General features: G+C 40.2%; 1 protein-coding gene across 1 annotated transcript in view; it reads left to right on the forward strand.

Moving 5' to 3' along the window:
• The window catches only part of Galntl6 (polypeptide N-acetylgalactosaminyltransferase like 6), a 1222499-nt gene that overhangs the window by 84643 nt on the left and 1125316 nt on the right, over nt 1–12540 (forward strand). The gene's annotated exons all lie outside the window — the stretch shown is intronic.

A 12540-nucleotide genomic window follows, 5' to 3' on the forward strand; every position in this document is an offset into this window, starting at 1 on the left:
ACATAATTCAAGCTATTCTACTCTCTGGACTTGGCAGGTTAAATACTAATTTGTAGATGTTCAAATGAATTATGAGTAGAAATATTATTAGTCCATATCAAAGTAATGAATGCTAATAGTGTTTTAAATAATAAAATAGTGTGTATGCTCAAGGTAAAGTGGATGTTTGACATATAAGATAGAAAAATTCTTAGCATGCATAAGAAAATTCAATACAATTTTTCAGTTTTACTCATTTTCTGTCCTATATTTTTCTTTTATTGAAAATAGATTTTTTTTTCTGACAATATATTCTGAACATCATTTCCCCTTCACCAATTCCTATCAGCTCCTCCTTACCACCCACTCAAATCCACATATCGTTGTTCCAAATTTTAAGAGGACAATCAGATCCCCCCTTAATCTCCAAAAAACTGTTGTATTAACCCTTAGTCAATCAACTCAGGAAAGTCTGATAAATATATTGGCATTTCCTATGTTATTTTCACTCCATGTGAAATCTGCATAAATTTGAACTATATGAAAGTTCTTTGATTAGGTTTACATAAGTTGGGTATCAAGTATATCTGGATAAAATTGTAACTTCAATTCTCAGTATAAAATAATTGGCTTTATTTATTTATTATTTTACCCAGAATTTTTTTTAAATTTTATTAATTACACTTTATTCATTTTGTATCCCCCCATAAGCCCCTCCCTCCTCCCTCCCAGTCCCAACCTTCCCCCTCCTTTCTGCATACATGCCCCTCCCCATGTCCACTGATTGGGGAGGTCCTCCTCTTCTTCTTTCTGATCTTAGTCTATCAATTCTCATCAGAAGTGGCTGCATTGTCAGGGTTCTAGGTTATCTCATGAATAGTCCTTGGTTGGAGTATGAGTCTCTGGGAAGTTCCCTGTGTTCAAATTTTCTTGTTCTGTTGCTCTCCTTGTGGAGTTCCCGTCCTCTCCAGCTCTTACTATTTCCCACTTCTTACATAAAATTCCATTCACTCTGCCCATGAGTTGGCCATCGGGCTCAGCATCTGCTTTGACAGTCTATACTGCAGAGTATTTCAGAGGCCCTCTGTGGCAGGTTCCCAGGTTGTTTCCTGTTTTCTTCTTCTGGCTTTCAGAGGCCCTCTGTAGCAGGTTCCTATGTTGCTTCCTGTTTTCTTTTTCTTCTGATGTCCATCCTCTTTGCCTTTCAGGATGGGGATTGAACATTTTAGTTAGGGTCCTCTCTTTTGCTTAGTATGTTTAGATGTACAGATTTTAGTGGGTTTATTCTATGTTGTATGTATATATGAGTGAGTATATACCATGTGTGTCTTTTTGCTTCTGAGACAACTCACTCAGGATGATCCTTTCCAGGTCCCACCATTTACCTGCAAATTTCATGATTTCCTTATTTTTCATTGCTGAGTAATATTCCATTGTATAGATGTACCACAGTTTCTGCATCCATTCTTCAGTTGAGGGCATCTGGGTTGTTTCCAGCTTCTGGCTATTACAAATAAAGCTGCTACAAACATGGTTAAGCAAATGTCCTTTTTGTGTACTTAAGCCTCTTTTGAGTATATGCCTAGGAGTGGTATGGCTGGATCTTGAGGAAGCACTATTCCTAGTTGTCTGAGAAAGCGCCAGATTGATTTCCAGAGTGGTTGTACAAGTTTACACTCCCACGAGCAGTGGAGAAGGGTTCCCCTTTCTCTACAACTTCTGCAGCATGTGTTGTCACTTGAGTTTTTCATCTTGGCCATTCTGATGGGTGTAAGGTGAAATCTCAGGGTTGTTTTGATTTGCATTTCCCTAATGGCTAATGAGGTTGAACATTTCTTTAAATGCTTCTCTACCATTCGATATTCCTCTACATAGAATTCTCTGTTTAGCTCTGTTCCCCATTTTTTAAGTGGATTACTTGGTTTGCTGCTTTTCAGCTTCTTTAGTTCTTTATATGTACTGGATATGAGTCCTCTGTCAGATAAAGGGTTGGTGATGATTCTTTCCCAATCTGTAGGCAGTCGCTTTGTTTTGATGACTGTGTCCTTTGCTTTAAAGAAGCTTTTCAATTTCATGAGGTTCCATTTATTGATTGTTGCTCTTAGAGCCTGTGCTGTTGGTGTTCTGTTCAGGAAGTTTTCTTCTATACCAATGAGTTCTAGGGTATTCCCCACTTTTTTTTCTAGCCGATTTAATGTGTCTGGTTTTATGTTGAAGTCTTTGATCCACTTGGACTTCAGTTTTGTGCAGGGTGATAAGTATGGATCTATTTTCATTTTTCTACATGTAGACATCCAGTTGGACCAGCACCATTTGTTGAAGATGCTATCTTTTTTCCATTGCATGGTTTTGGCATTATTGTCAAAATACTTTGAAGGTCTGGTAGAATTCTGCGCTGAAGCCATCTGGTCCTGGGCTTTTTTTGGATGGGAGAATTTGATGACTGCTTCTATTTCTTTGGGGGATATAGGACTATTTAATTGATTTACCTGTCCTGATTCAGCTTTGGTAAGTCAAATCGATCAAGAAAATTGTCCATTTCATTGAGATTTTCAAATTTTGTGGCATATAGACTTTTGAAGTAAGTCCTAATGATTGTTTGGATTTCCTCAGTGTCTGTAGTTATGTCCCCCTTTTCATTTCTGATTATGTTGATTTGGGTGGTGTCTCTCTGCCTTTTAGTTAGCTTGGCTAAGGGTTTGTCGATCTTGTTGATTTTCTCAAAGAACCAGCTCTTGGTTTCATTGATTCTTTGAATTGTTTTATTTGTATCTAATTGATTGATTTCATCCCTGAGTTTAATTATTTCCAGCCGTCTACTCCTTTTTGGTGTGTCTGCTTCTTCTTTTTCTAGGGTTTTTAAGTGGGCCATTAAGTTGCTTGAATGAGCTCTCTCGAATTTCTTCTTGAAGGCACTTAGTGCTATGAACTTTCCTCTTTGCACTGCTTTCATTGTGTCCCACAAGTTTGGGTATGTTGTGTCTTCATTTTCATTGAGTTCTAGGAAGACTTTAATTTCTTTCTTTATTTCTTCCCTGGCCCAGCTGTCATTTATTAACAAGTTGTTCAGTTTCCATGTGTGTGTAGGTTTTTTGCTATTTCTGTTGTTGTTGAAGTCCAACTTTATTCCATGGTGATCAGACAAGATACAAGGGATTATTTCAATCTTCTTGTATCTGTTGAGGCTTGCTTTGTGACCAACTATATGGTCTATTTTGGAGAAGGTTTCATGAGGTGCTGAGAAGAAGGTAAATTCTTTTGTGTTTGGGTGTAAGGTTCTGTAAATGTCTGTGAGGTCCATTTGATTCATGACCTCTGTCAGAGATATTGTTTCTTTGTTTAATTTCTGTTTTGTTGACCTGTCCTTTGTTGAGAGTGGGGTGTTGAAGTCTCCCATTATTAATGTGTGGGGATCTATATGTGGTTTAAATTTTATCAATGATTCTTGTACAAATGTGGGTGCTCTTGTGTTTGTGGTATAGATGTTCAGGATTGTGATGTCTTCCTAGTGGAATTTTCCCTTGATGAGTATGAAGTGTCCTTCCCCATCTCTTTTTATTAATTTTGGTTGAAAGTCTATTTTATCAGATATTAGAATGGCTACTCCAGCTTGTTTTTTGTGTCTGTTTGCTTGGAAAGTCGTCTTCCAACCTTTTACCCTCAGGTAATGTCTATCTTTGTGCCTTAGGTGTGTTTCTTGTATGCAACAGATTGCTGGGTTTTGTTTACGTATCCATTCTGTTAATCTGTGTCTTTTTATTGGAGAGTTAAGTCCATTGATGTTGAGAGAGATTAATGACCAGTGGCTGTTAGATCCTTTGATGTTGATGTTGGCTGTGGTCATACAGTTGTGTGCTTTGTTGCTTTTTGTTTTCCTGTAGTAAGGTTAATTATTTCCTGTGTTTTCTTGACAGAAGCTAATTTTCTTGGGTTGTATTTTCCTTTCCAGTATCTTCGGTAATGCTGGATTTGTGTGTAGGTATTGTTGAAATTTGTTTTTGTCATTGAATATCTTGTTTTCTCCGTCTATGAGGACTGACAGTTTTGCAGGGTATAGTAGCCTGGGCTGACATCTGTGTTCTCTTAGGGTCTGCATGATATCTGTCCAGGCCCTTCTGGCTTTCATAGTCTCTGTTGAAAAGTCAGGTGTGATTCTAATGGGTTTGCCATTTTATGTTACTTGGCCTTTTTCCCTTGCAGCTTTTAGTATTTTTTCTTTGTTCTGTATACTTAGTGTTTTGATTATTATGTGACTGGAGGATTTTCTTTTCTGGTCAAATTTGTTGGGTGTTCTGTAGGCCTCATGTATTCTTATTGGCTTCTCCTTTAAGTTGGGAAAATTTTCTTCAATGATTTTGTTAAAAATATTTTGTGGGCCTTGGAGAAGGGAGTCTTCTTTTTCCTCTATACCTATTATTCTTAGTTTTTGTCTTTTCATATTGTCTTAGATTTCTTGGACAGTCTGTGTCAGGAATTTTTTGGATTTAACATTTTCTTTGACAGATTCATCAATTTCTTCCATTGTATCTTCTACACCTGAGATTCTTTCTTCTATCTCTTGTAGTCTGTTAGCTATGCTTACCTCTGTAGTTCCTGTTTTCTTCCCTAAATTCTTCCTCTCCATTATTTCCTCGATTTGTGTTTTCTTTAATTTTTCCAGTTCTATCTTCAGGTCTTGAGTGGTTTTGTTTACTTTCTTCACCTGTCTGATTGTATTTTCCTCTTTTTCTTTTAGTTCCTTCAACTCTGTTTCTTTTACTTCTTTCAGTGATTTAATTATTTCTTCTCTGAAGGCTGCAAACCTGTTTGGCTGCATCTTCCTCTATTTCTTCATGGATGGCCATAATCTGCTTGTCTTTAACTTCCTCCATTTCTTTGCGGATAGCCATGATCTATTTGTTTTTATCTTCCTCTAATTCTTTACGTATTTTATTTTTTTCCTCTATTATCCTCTTCATCAGCATAGATGTAAGGTCATCTTCTTGATTTTCTATTGTGCTGAGTTGTCCAGGGCTGTTTGCTCCTGGATGGCTGGGTTGTGGATATGCCATATTACTCTGTCTTTTGTTGGTTGAGCTTTTACGCTGACCTCTACCCATTGGGCTGTTTTAGGTGTTGGCTGTTAGTTTCTGTGCTTCCTGGAGTCCTGAGGTAGGGAGAATCCTCTTGGCCGGAAGATGATTTTTCCTGAAGGTGTCCTCCTCTGCTTTTTGGTTATGGTCACTGTATGGCCTGTGTTTCTCAGGAATTGCCACTGCTCACCTCAGGTGTTTAACCCTGAGTAGTAGCTGTGGTCTATGTTAGGCAAGGGGGCTCTCCTCTTACCCATAGAAGTTCTCAAGATAGCTGCCCCACTGCTGTGTTTCTCGTTATAAATTTAGTGAGCTGCTGCTGCTGTTACAGTTTTCCAGGTACAGTCCTCTTGAAGAACCTGCTGATTCCCTAGCTGTGGGGTTTTCTCCCAACACGTAAACTCAGTCTGTCATCCTGGAGCACACAGTTCTGTTCGGGAAAGTGAGAGGAGGGCCCAGCAAGTCTCTGGGCCAGAGGCTGAGTGCTCTGCTCTGGGCCTAGAGAATGTGCACCTAGGTTGAGTTGGTGCCTGGGGGCGCGGCTCTGGTCTGGAGGCTGGGTGCCTCAATCTGGACTGGAAGCTGTGTGTCCCTGTCTGGGATGTCAGCTTCAGGCACTGCTCTGGTCTGGACGCTGTGGGTGCAGCCATCTTGAAGGATCAGGGGTTCCCACTTTTGTCAGTCTAGCTAGAGGTAACTGGTTGATCCTTGGCACAGTATCTGAGGCTGCTGTAATGGCTCTCTGGCTTTTGTAGGTCTGAGGATGCAGCTGTGTGCCCCAGTGCCCTAGGGGTACTCAATAATGGTGGCTGAGCACAGCGCTCCTGCCTGCAGTAGAAGGCTAGAGCCTAGAGTCTGAGTGAATCCAGAGAGTCTTGGTGGTGGGTGTCCTGAGAGTTAGACCTGATGATCCCCCCAGCTGGGGGTTTCCTCCTGCCAGGGACACCCAGTCTTTTCTTTGGGGACCGCCGTTCTGTCTGTGGTGGTGGCGGGTAGAACCCATAGGCACAGGCGCCCGCCCCTGGCTCCACCTTTCTGGCCGGTGGGAGCCTGGACATCTGCCTAAACTAGGTAATTTTCCCTAGACCTTTTCGGGGTGGTGGTATTAGCTGAGTGCTCTGTGATCAGACCAGCCATTTCCCTCCCTGTGGGTTTGCACCTGACAGTGAAATGCAATCTCTGGTGCCCTAGTGCCCTGGGGCCCTGGGGCCCACAGTTCTATCTGAGGCGGCAAATCAGGCATGCAGGCAGGCAGGGCTCTGTGCAGGTGCCTGGGTCCCTGGCTGTGGCTCCTGGGGCACCTGTGGAACTCGAGTTTTTTCCAGGGGATATCTGGGTGACCTAGTTCGGTCCCAATCGTTTCCTGCTCCGTGGGGTTATCTCTCGACTCGAAAATCCAGTCTGTGATGTTGTGGGCCCACAGTTCAGTCTGGGACAGTGACCAGATCATGCTGGCATGTAGCTCTGGGCTGGCGACCAAGCGCCTGGCGGAACCAGGGTCTCTTCCGCGGTTTAGCAGGGTGAGTTAAAGCTGATTGAATCCCCCACTGTGGGTTATCCTCTCACCTGAAAAACACAATCACTTGTGTTTTATGGCTGCGAGTTCTGCTTGCTGGTCACTGTGCTAATCCTGCTGTGCTGCTGTTCAGAATGAGAGTCCTTCCGGCGCCGCCATCTTGACCTGCCCCTATTATCCATGGCTTTATTTTAAGAGGGTATCTAGAAACAAAAGTAAAAGAGAATGGATCTTTTAATATTCACTGCTTGTATCTTCCTACAGAAAGTGAGTCCTTGTCCAGTGTGGTCCTTAGCTTCCAGATCCCTTTTCCAAGGAGGGACTGCCTTGACAGGCCACTGGAGAAGAGAAGATGTTTAGTCCTTATGCAACTTGATGAGCTGGGGAGTGTGGAAAAGGGAGCTTCCCTTTTTTAAGGAAAAGGAGAGGGGAGAGTTGGGAAGGAGAAAAGATGGGACTGAGAGGGGAGGATGGAAGTGGCTACAGGGTATAAAGTGAATAAAATAAATAGATGAAAGAAAAAAAAGGACACACACACACACACACACAACCCTGCAGAAATTTCAAGCATCTCTTTTTCTGTTAGGCCTCCTGAGAAGTCCTGGGGAAGAAATGAGAGATTTATTTTTGTATTCCTTAATCTGAAACAATGAACAATCTTGTAAAATTAGCATGAGAAAAGCAAGTTTAATCATCAAAAATCTATAAAGTAGGTCATGAATTTCCTTTGTTTATCTTGAAACAGGCTTAGAGAAAGACATTATTTGGCTGTCTTATGGCCAAACATACAAAGACATACAAACAGGATATTAGATAAGTTAAGAGTGAGAAATGTCTGTCTTCTACTTCCGATGTCTATCTACTTTGCCCTTCTGAATGAGGATTAAGCCTTTTCCCTAAGGTCCTCCTTGTTGAACGTCCTTAGGACTATAGATTTTAGTATGTTTATCCTATATTATATGGCTGATATCCACTTATTAGTGAATATATACCATGTGTGTCTTTCTGCTTCTGGGTTACCTCACTCAGTACGATCTTTGCTAGTTCTATCCATTTGCCTGAAATTTCATGATTTCCTTCATTTTATTATCTGAGTAGTATTTCATGTATAAATTTCATGTACCACAATTTCTGTATCCATCCTTCTAGTGAGGGACATCTAGGTTATTTCCAGATTCTGGTTATTATGAATAAAGCTGCTATTAACATAGTTGAGCAAATATCCTTGTTGTATGTCTGTGCATCTTTCGGGTGAATGCCCAGGAGTGGTATAGCTGGATCTTGAATTAGCACTGTTCCAAATTTTCTGAGAAAGTGTCAGATTAATTTCCAAAGTGGGTGTACAAGGTTACATTTCCACTAACAATGGAGAAGGTTCTCATTTCTCCTCAACCTTTCCAGCATGTGTAGTTCTTTGAGTTTTTGATCTTAGCTATTATGATGGGTGTAAGGTGGAATCTCATGGTTGTTTTATTTGGAGGGCTTCTGAAAGTCTCTACCTAGAAGGGTATAATAGCAGATGCTGAGATTCATACCCAAACTTTGGGTAGAGTGCAGGCAATCTTATGGAAAACAGAAAGATAAAAAGACCTAGAGGGGATAGGAGGCCCACAAAGAGACCCACAAAGCCAAAAAAGCTGTGCCCAGGGAGTCCTGAAAAGACTGGTGAATCAACCAAGGACCATTCATGGAGAAAACATAGACTCCCTGCTTAGATGTAGCCTCTGGGCAGTTCAGTCTCTATGTGGGTTCCTAGTAAGGGGAGCAGGAAAGTAACTGAGATGAATTCGGTAGTTTGCTCTTTGATCATCTTCCCCTGGCAAGGTGGCCTTACTAGGCCACAGAGAAAAATGGGTCCAGACAGTCCTGATAAGACCTGATAGACTAGGATCAGACAGTAGGAGAGAAAGATCTCTGCTAGCTGTGGACTGGGAGAGTCATAGAGAGGAAAGAGTGAGGGAGGGTGGGATCTGGATGAGATGAGGAAGGGACCTACGGACTGGATACAAACTGAATAAATTGTAATAAATAATAATTATGAAGAAAACTTTTTTTAAAAAGAGAAATAAATCAAAGTGCCTTATGATTGATGAGAAGATGTGTTGTAAATAATCATATTTTTATACTACAGTGTTATAAATTTTGTAAGATGATAAGGTCATGGGCAAAAACTCAAGGGTTAAGAACTACAGAGCATGTTTGGGCAAAATGAAATAATCTAAGAATAAAAATATTATTTTTAATATAAAATATAAAATAAATGTCAATAAATTTCTGTTTTTATTTGTGTGCTTGTGTATACCAGTATGTATGTATGTACCAGTATGTATGGATGTGTTTGCACGAATTTAGTCAATTTAGCAATCCTGATTAGAGTTACTCAGAAACTACAGGTACCTTATTTAGACATAAATTCTCTCATTGACTGGAGTTGACCATGGAGGCTAGGCTGGCTCATCAACAAACCCCAGGGATTTGCCTGTCTCCACTACTTCAGCACTATTACTGAAAGCTTTCACCATAGCAAGTGGCATTTTACAAGCTTTTATTTTTATTTTTTGATGTTAGATAATCTTTTCTCTTTTTTTTCCTTTTTATTGATTTGTTTATTACAGTTAATTCATTTTGTATCTCAGGTGTGGTCCCCTCCTTCATCCCTTCCCAGTCTCACCTTCCCTCCCTTTTCTCCTACTATGTCGCTCCACAAGTCCACTGATAGAAGAAGTCCTCCTCCCCTCCATGTTACCATAGCTCATCAGGTCTCATCAGGACTGGCTGTGTTGTCTTCCTCTGTGGCCTGGTCATGCTGCTCCCCACCACCACCACTCAGGGGAAGGTGATCAAAGAGTTCATGTCAGAGACAGTGCCTGTTCCCCTTACTAGGGTAATCACTTGGAGACTGAGCTGCCATGGGCTACGTCTGTGCAGGGGTTCTACATTATCTGTGTGCATGGTCCTTGGTTGTAATATCAGTCCCAGAAAAGAACCCTGTGTCCAGATTTTTGTTTCTGTTGCTTTCCTTGTGGAGATCCTGTCCCTGCCAGGTCTTACTATCTCCCCCTTCTTTCATAAGATTCCCTGCACTCTGTCCAAAATTTGGCTATGAGTCTCAGCATCTGCTTTGATAGCCTGCTGGGTAGAATCTTCCAGAGGCCCTCTGTGGTAGGTCCCTGTCCTGTTCCCTGTTTTCTCCCTTTTCCAATGTCTATCCTGTTTGCCTTTCTGAATGAAGATTGTGTACCAGTACCCAGGTTCCTCCTTCTTGCTTAGCTTCTTTGGGGGTACAGATTTTATATATTTATCCTATCTGTCTAATAACCACTTATGAATGAGTATATACCATGTGTGTCTTTCTGCTTCTGGGATGCCTCACTCAGGATGATTTTTTTCTAGCACCTACCATTTGCCTGCAAATTTCATGATTTCCTTGTTTTGAGAGCTGAGTAGTATTCCATTAATTCCTGGAGGAATATAAACTTCTACAACCACTTTGTAAATCAGTCTGGTGCTTTCTCAGAAAATTAGAAATAATGATACATCAAGGTCCATTTACACCACCTCTAGGCATATATCCAAAATATGCTCAGATATACAACAAGGACATTTGCTCAACCATGTTTATAGTAGTTTTATTCATAATAGCCAGAATTTGGAAACAACCCAGATGCCCCTCAACTGAGGAATACATACAAAGATTGTGGTATACTTACATGAGTTTTGAGAATTCAACCATAGTTCTGCCCTTTTCAGAGGAAAGACTACGAAATGAGCTATACTCTCAGCTTAGTTTCAGTTATTTAAATATGAAAAGAACAGAAACCTTTTTCATCATTGAAGGGAAAATAGAGATATTGATTACATGTAGAAGTACAAAAAGTAGATTCCAGAATTGAGTTGGATTTTTTGATTAATATAAGGCTCCTTGTCAAGGCTTCTTAGCTTCCCATCCTGAAAACACACATGGCATTGAAGCTTACTAATGAATCATGTGCTGTGCAACAGATTTTGATATTCTAATAATCCTAGTTAGCATGATGTTATAAAAACTGTGCCAAAACTAATTTGGAACAAATTCCTAGTGAAAATAATGTAATATGGTATTTTCCATGATTGTGCTGTAGAATTCAGTAGGACATGAAATGCAGAGCAATGTAATTTTATTAAAATCATACAACATAAATGCTTTGCATTGAAAATGATACATTATTTACCACCTATATGAAACTGTTATCCTGATTATTTACTTGATCATTTTGAAGTAATTGACATTTTTATATTCAGCCATAACTTGTGTCCTTTTAAGAGTCATAATTAGCTGTCAAAAAAAGTTACTAAAATTCAGAAGCAAGTAATGATACTTCAGGAAAATCACAGGTCTCATGGAAATATAGCTTATAAAACCTGGGAAGACCCATTGCTAATACAACGATAACTAACCTTGAAGTACACTTACATAATTTTATTTTAAAATATTTTTGACATAATGAAAAACAGTCCTTCATTCCTGAACTGTAAATAAGAACTCTAATAGTTAACTTTTGCTATTTTTTATTAACAATTATAGTTTTACTTTCATGAACTGCAATATTCTTCAAGCAATGTAGCTTTTACATGCAACCATGAAGAAAGGGTACAGTGTTTTCTCTTGCTATAAAAAAATATTTGACAAAATAATTAGAAGAGAAAGGTTTACTTTTTAACTTGCAGTTTGAAGTTAGAGTCCCTCATTGCAGGGAAGGTACAATGGCAGTAGTTGTCATACCTCATCCAAAATCAAGAAGCAGGGAATGATGAATATTTTCTCTGAGCTTACTTTTTCCTTCCTGGGTGTCCCTCAGCAAATTGTGGGACATTTACACAATGGAATGCTACTCAGTGATTAAAAAGAAAGAAATCATGAAATTTGCAGACAAATGGATGGGACTAGAAAAGATCATCCTGAGTGAGGTAACCTAGAAGTAGAAGACACACATGATATATACTCACTTGTAAGTGGATATTAGACATACAATATAGGATAAACATACTAAAATTTATAGTCCTAAAGAAGCTAAGCAACAACAAGAACCATAGGGAAAAGGCTTTATCCTCATTCAGAAGGGCAAACAGCATATACTTCTAAAGAGGAAGAAGACAGGGTAAAGGACAGGAGCCTACCACAGACAGCCTCCAAAAGACCCTACCCAGCAGAGTTTTGAAGCAGATGCTGAGACTCATAGCCAAACTTTGGGTTGCATGCAGGGGATCTTATGGAAGAAGGGGGAGATAGACAAACCTGGAGGGGACTGAAGCTCTACAAGAAGACCCACAGAGCCAAAATATTTGGACACAGAGGGTTCTCGAGAGACTCATAAATCAACCAAGGACCATGCATGGAGAGCAGCTAGAGACCCTGTTCAGATGTAGTACATGGCAGTTCAGTATCCAAGCAGGTTCCCTAGTAAAGGGGAGCAGACATGAACTCAGTGGCTGTCTCTTTGATCACCTCCTCTGAACGGGGATCAGCCTCACCTGGCCACAGAGAAAAACAGTGCAGCCAGTCCTGATGAGACATGATAGGCTAGGGTCAGATAGACAGGGAAGCGGTCCTTCCCTATCAGTGGACTAGTAGAGGGACATAGGAGGAGAAGAGGGAAGAACAGTGTGACTAGGAGGAGATGAGGGAGGGGTACATCTGGAATACAAAATGAATAAGTTGTATTAAATGATAAATAATAATAATTTAAAATGATTCCAAACCAAGATGATTGTGCCACCCTAGCAGACATTCCTCACCATCTCACATAAGATAGTAGAGATAATTAACCACAGTCATATCTACAAGGTGCTTCTATGTTTTCTTTTCTTTTTTAATTTTTTTTTATTTTTCATATCTTGATTGTAGGCCCCACCCTCATCTTCTCCTAGTCCCACCCTCCTTCCTGCTTCACCTCCTATCTCCCTCCCCTAGTCCAATGAAAGTAGGAGTCCTCA

This window comes from Psammomys obesus, unplaced genomic scaffold (assembly GCF_907164565.1).
Source record: "Psammomys obesus unplaced genomic scaffold, mPsaObe1.curated_primary_1811, whole genome shotgun sequence".
Lineage (NCBI taxonomy): Eukaryota > Metazoa > Chordata > Mammalia > Rodentia > Muridae > Psammomys > Psammomys obesus.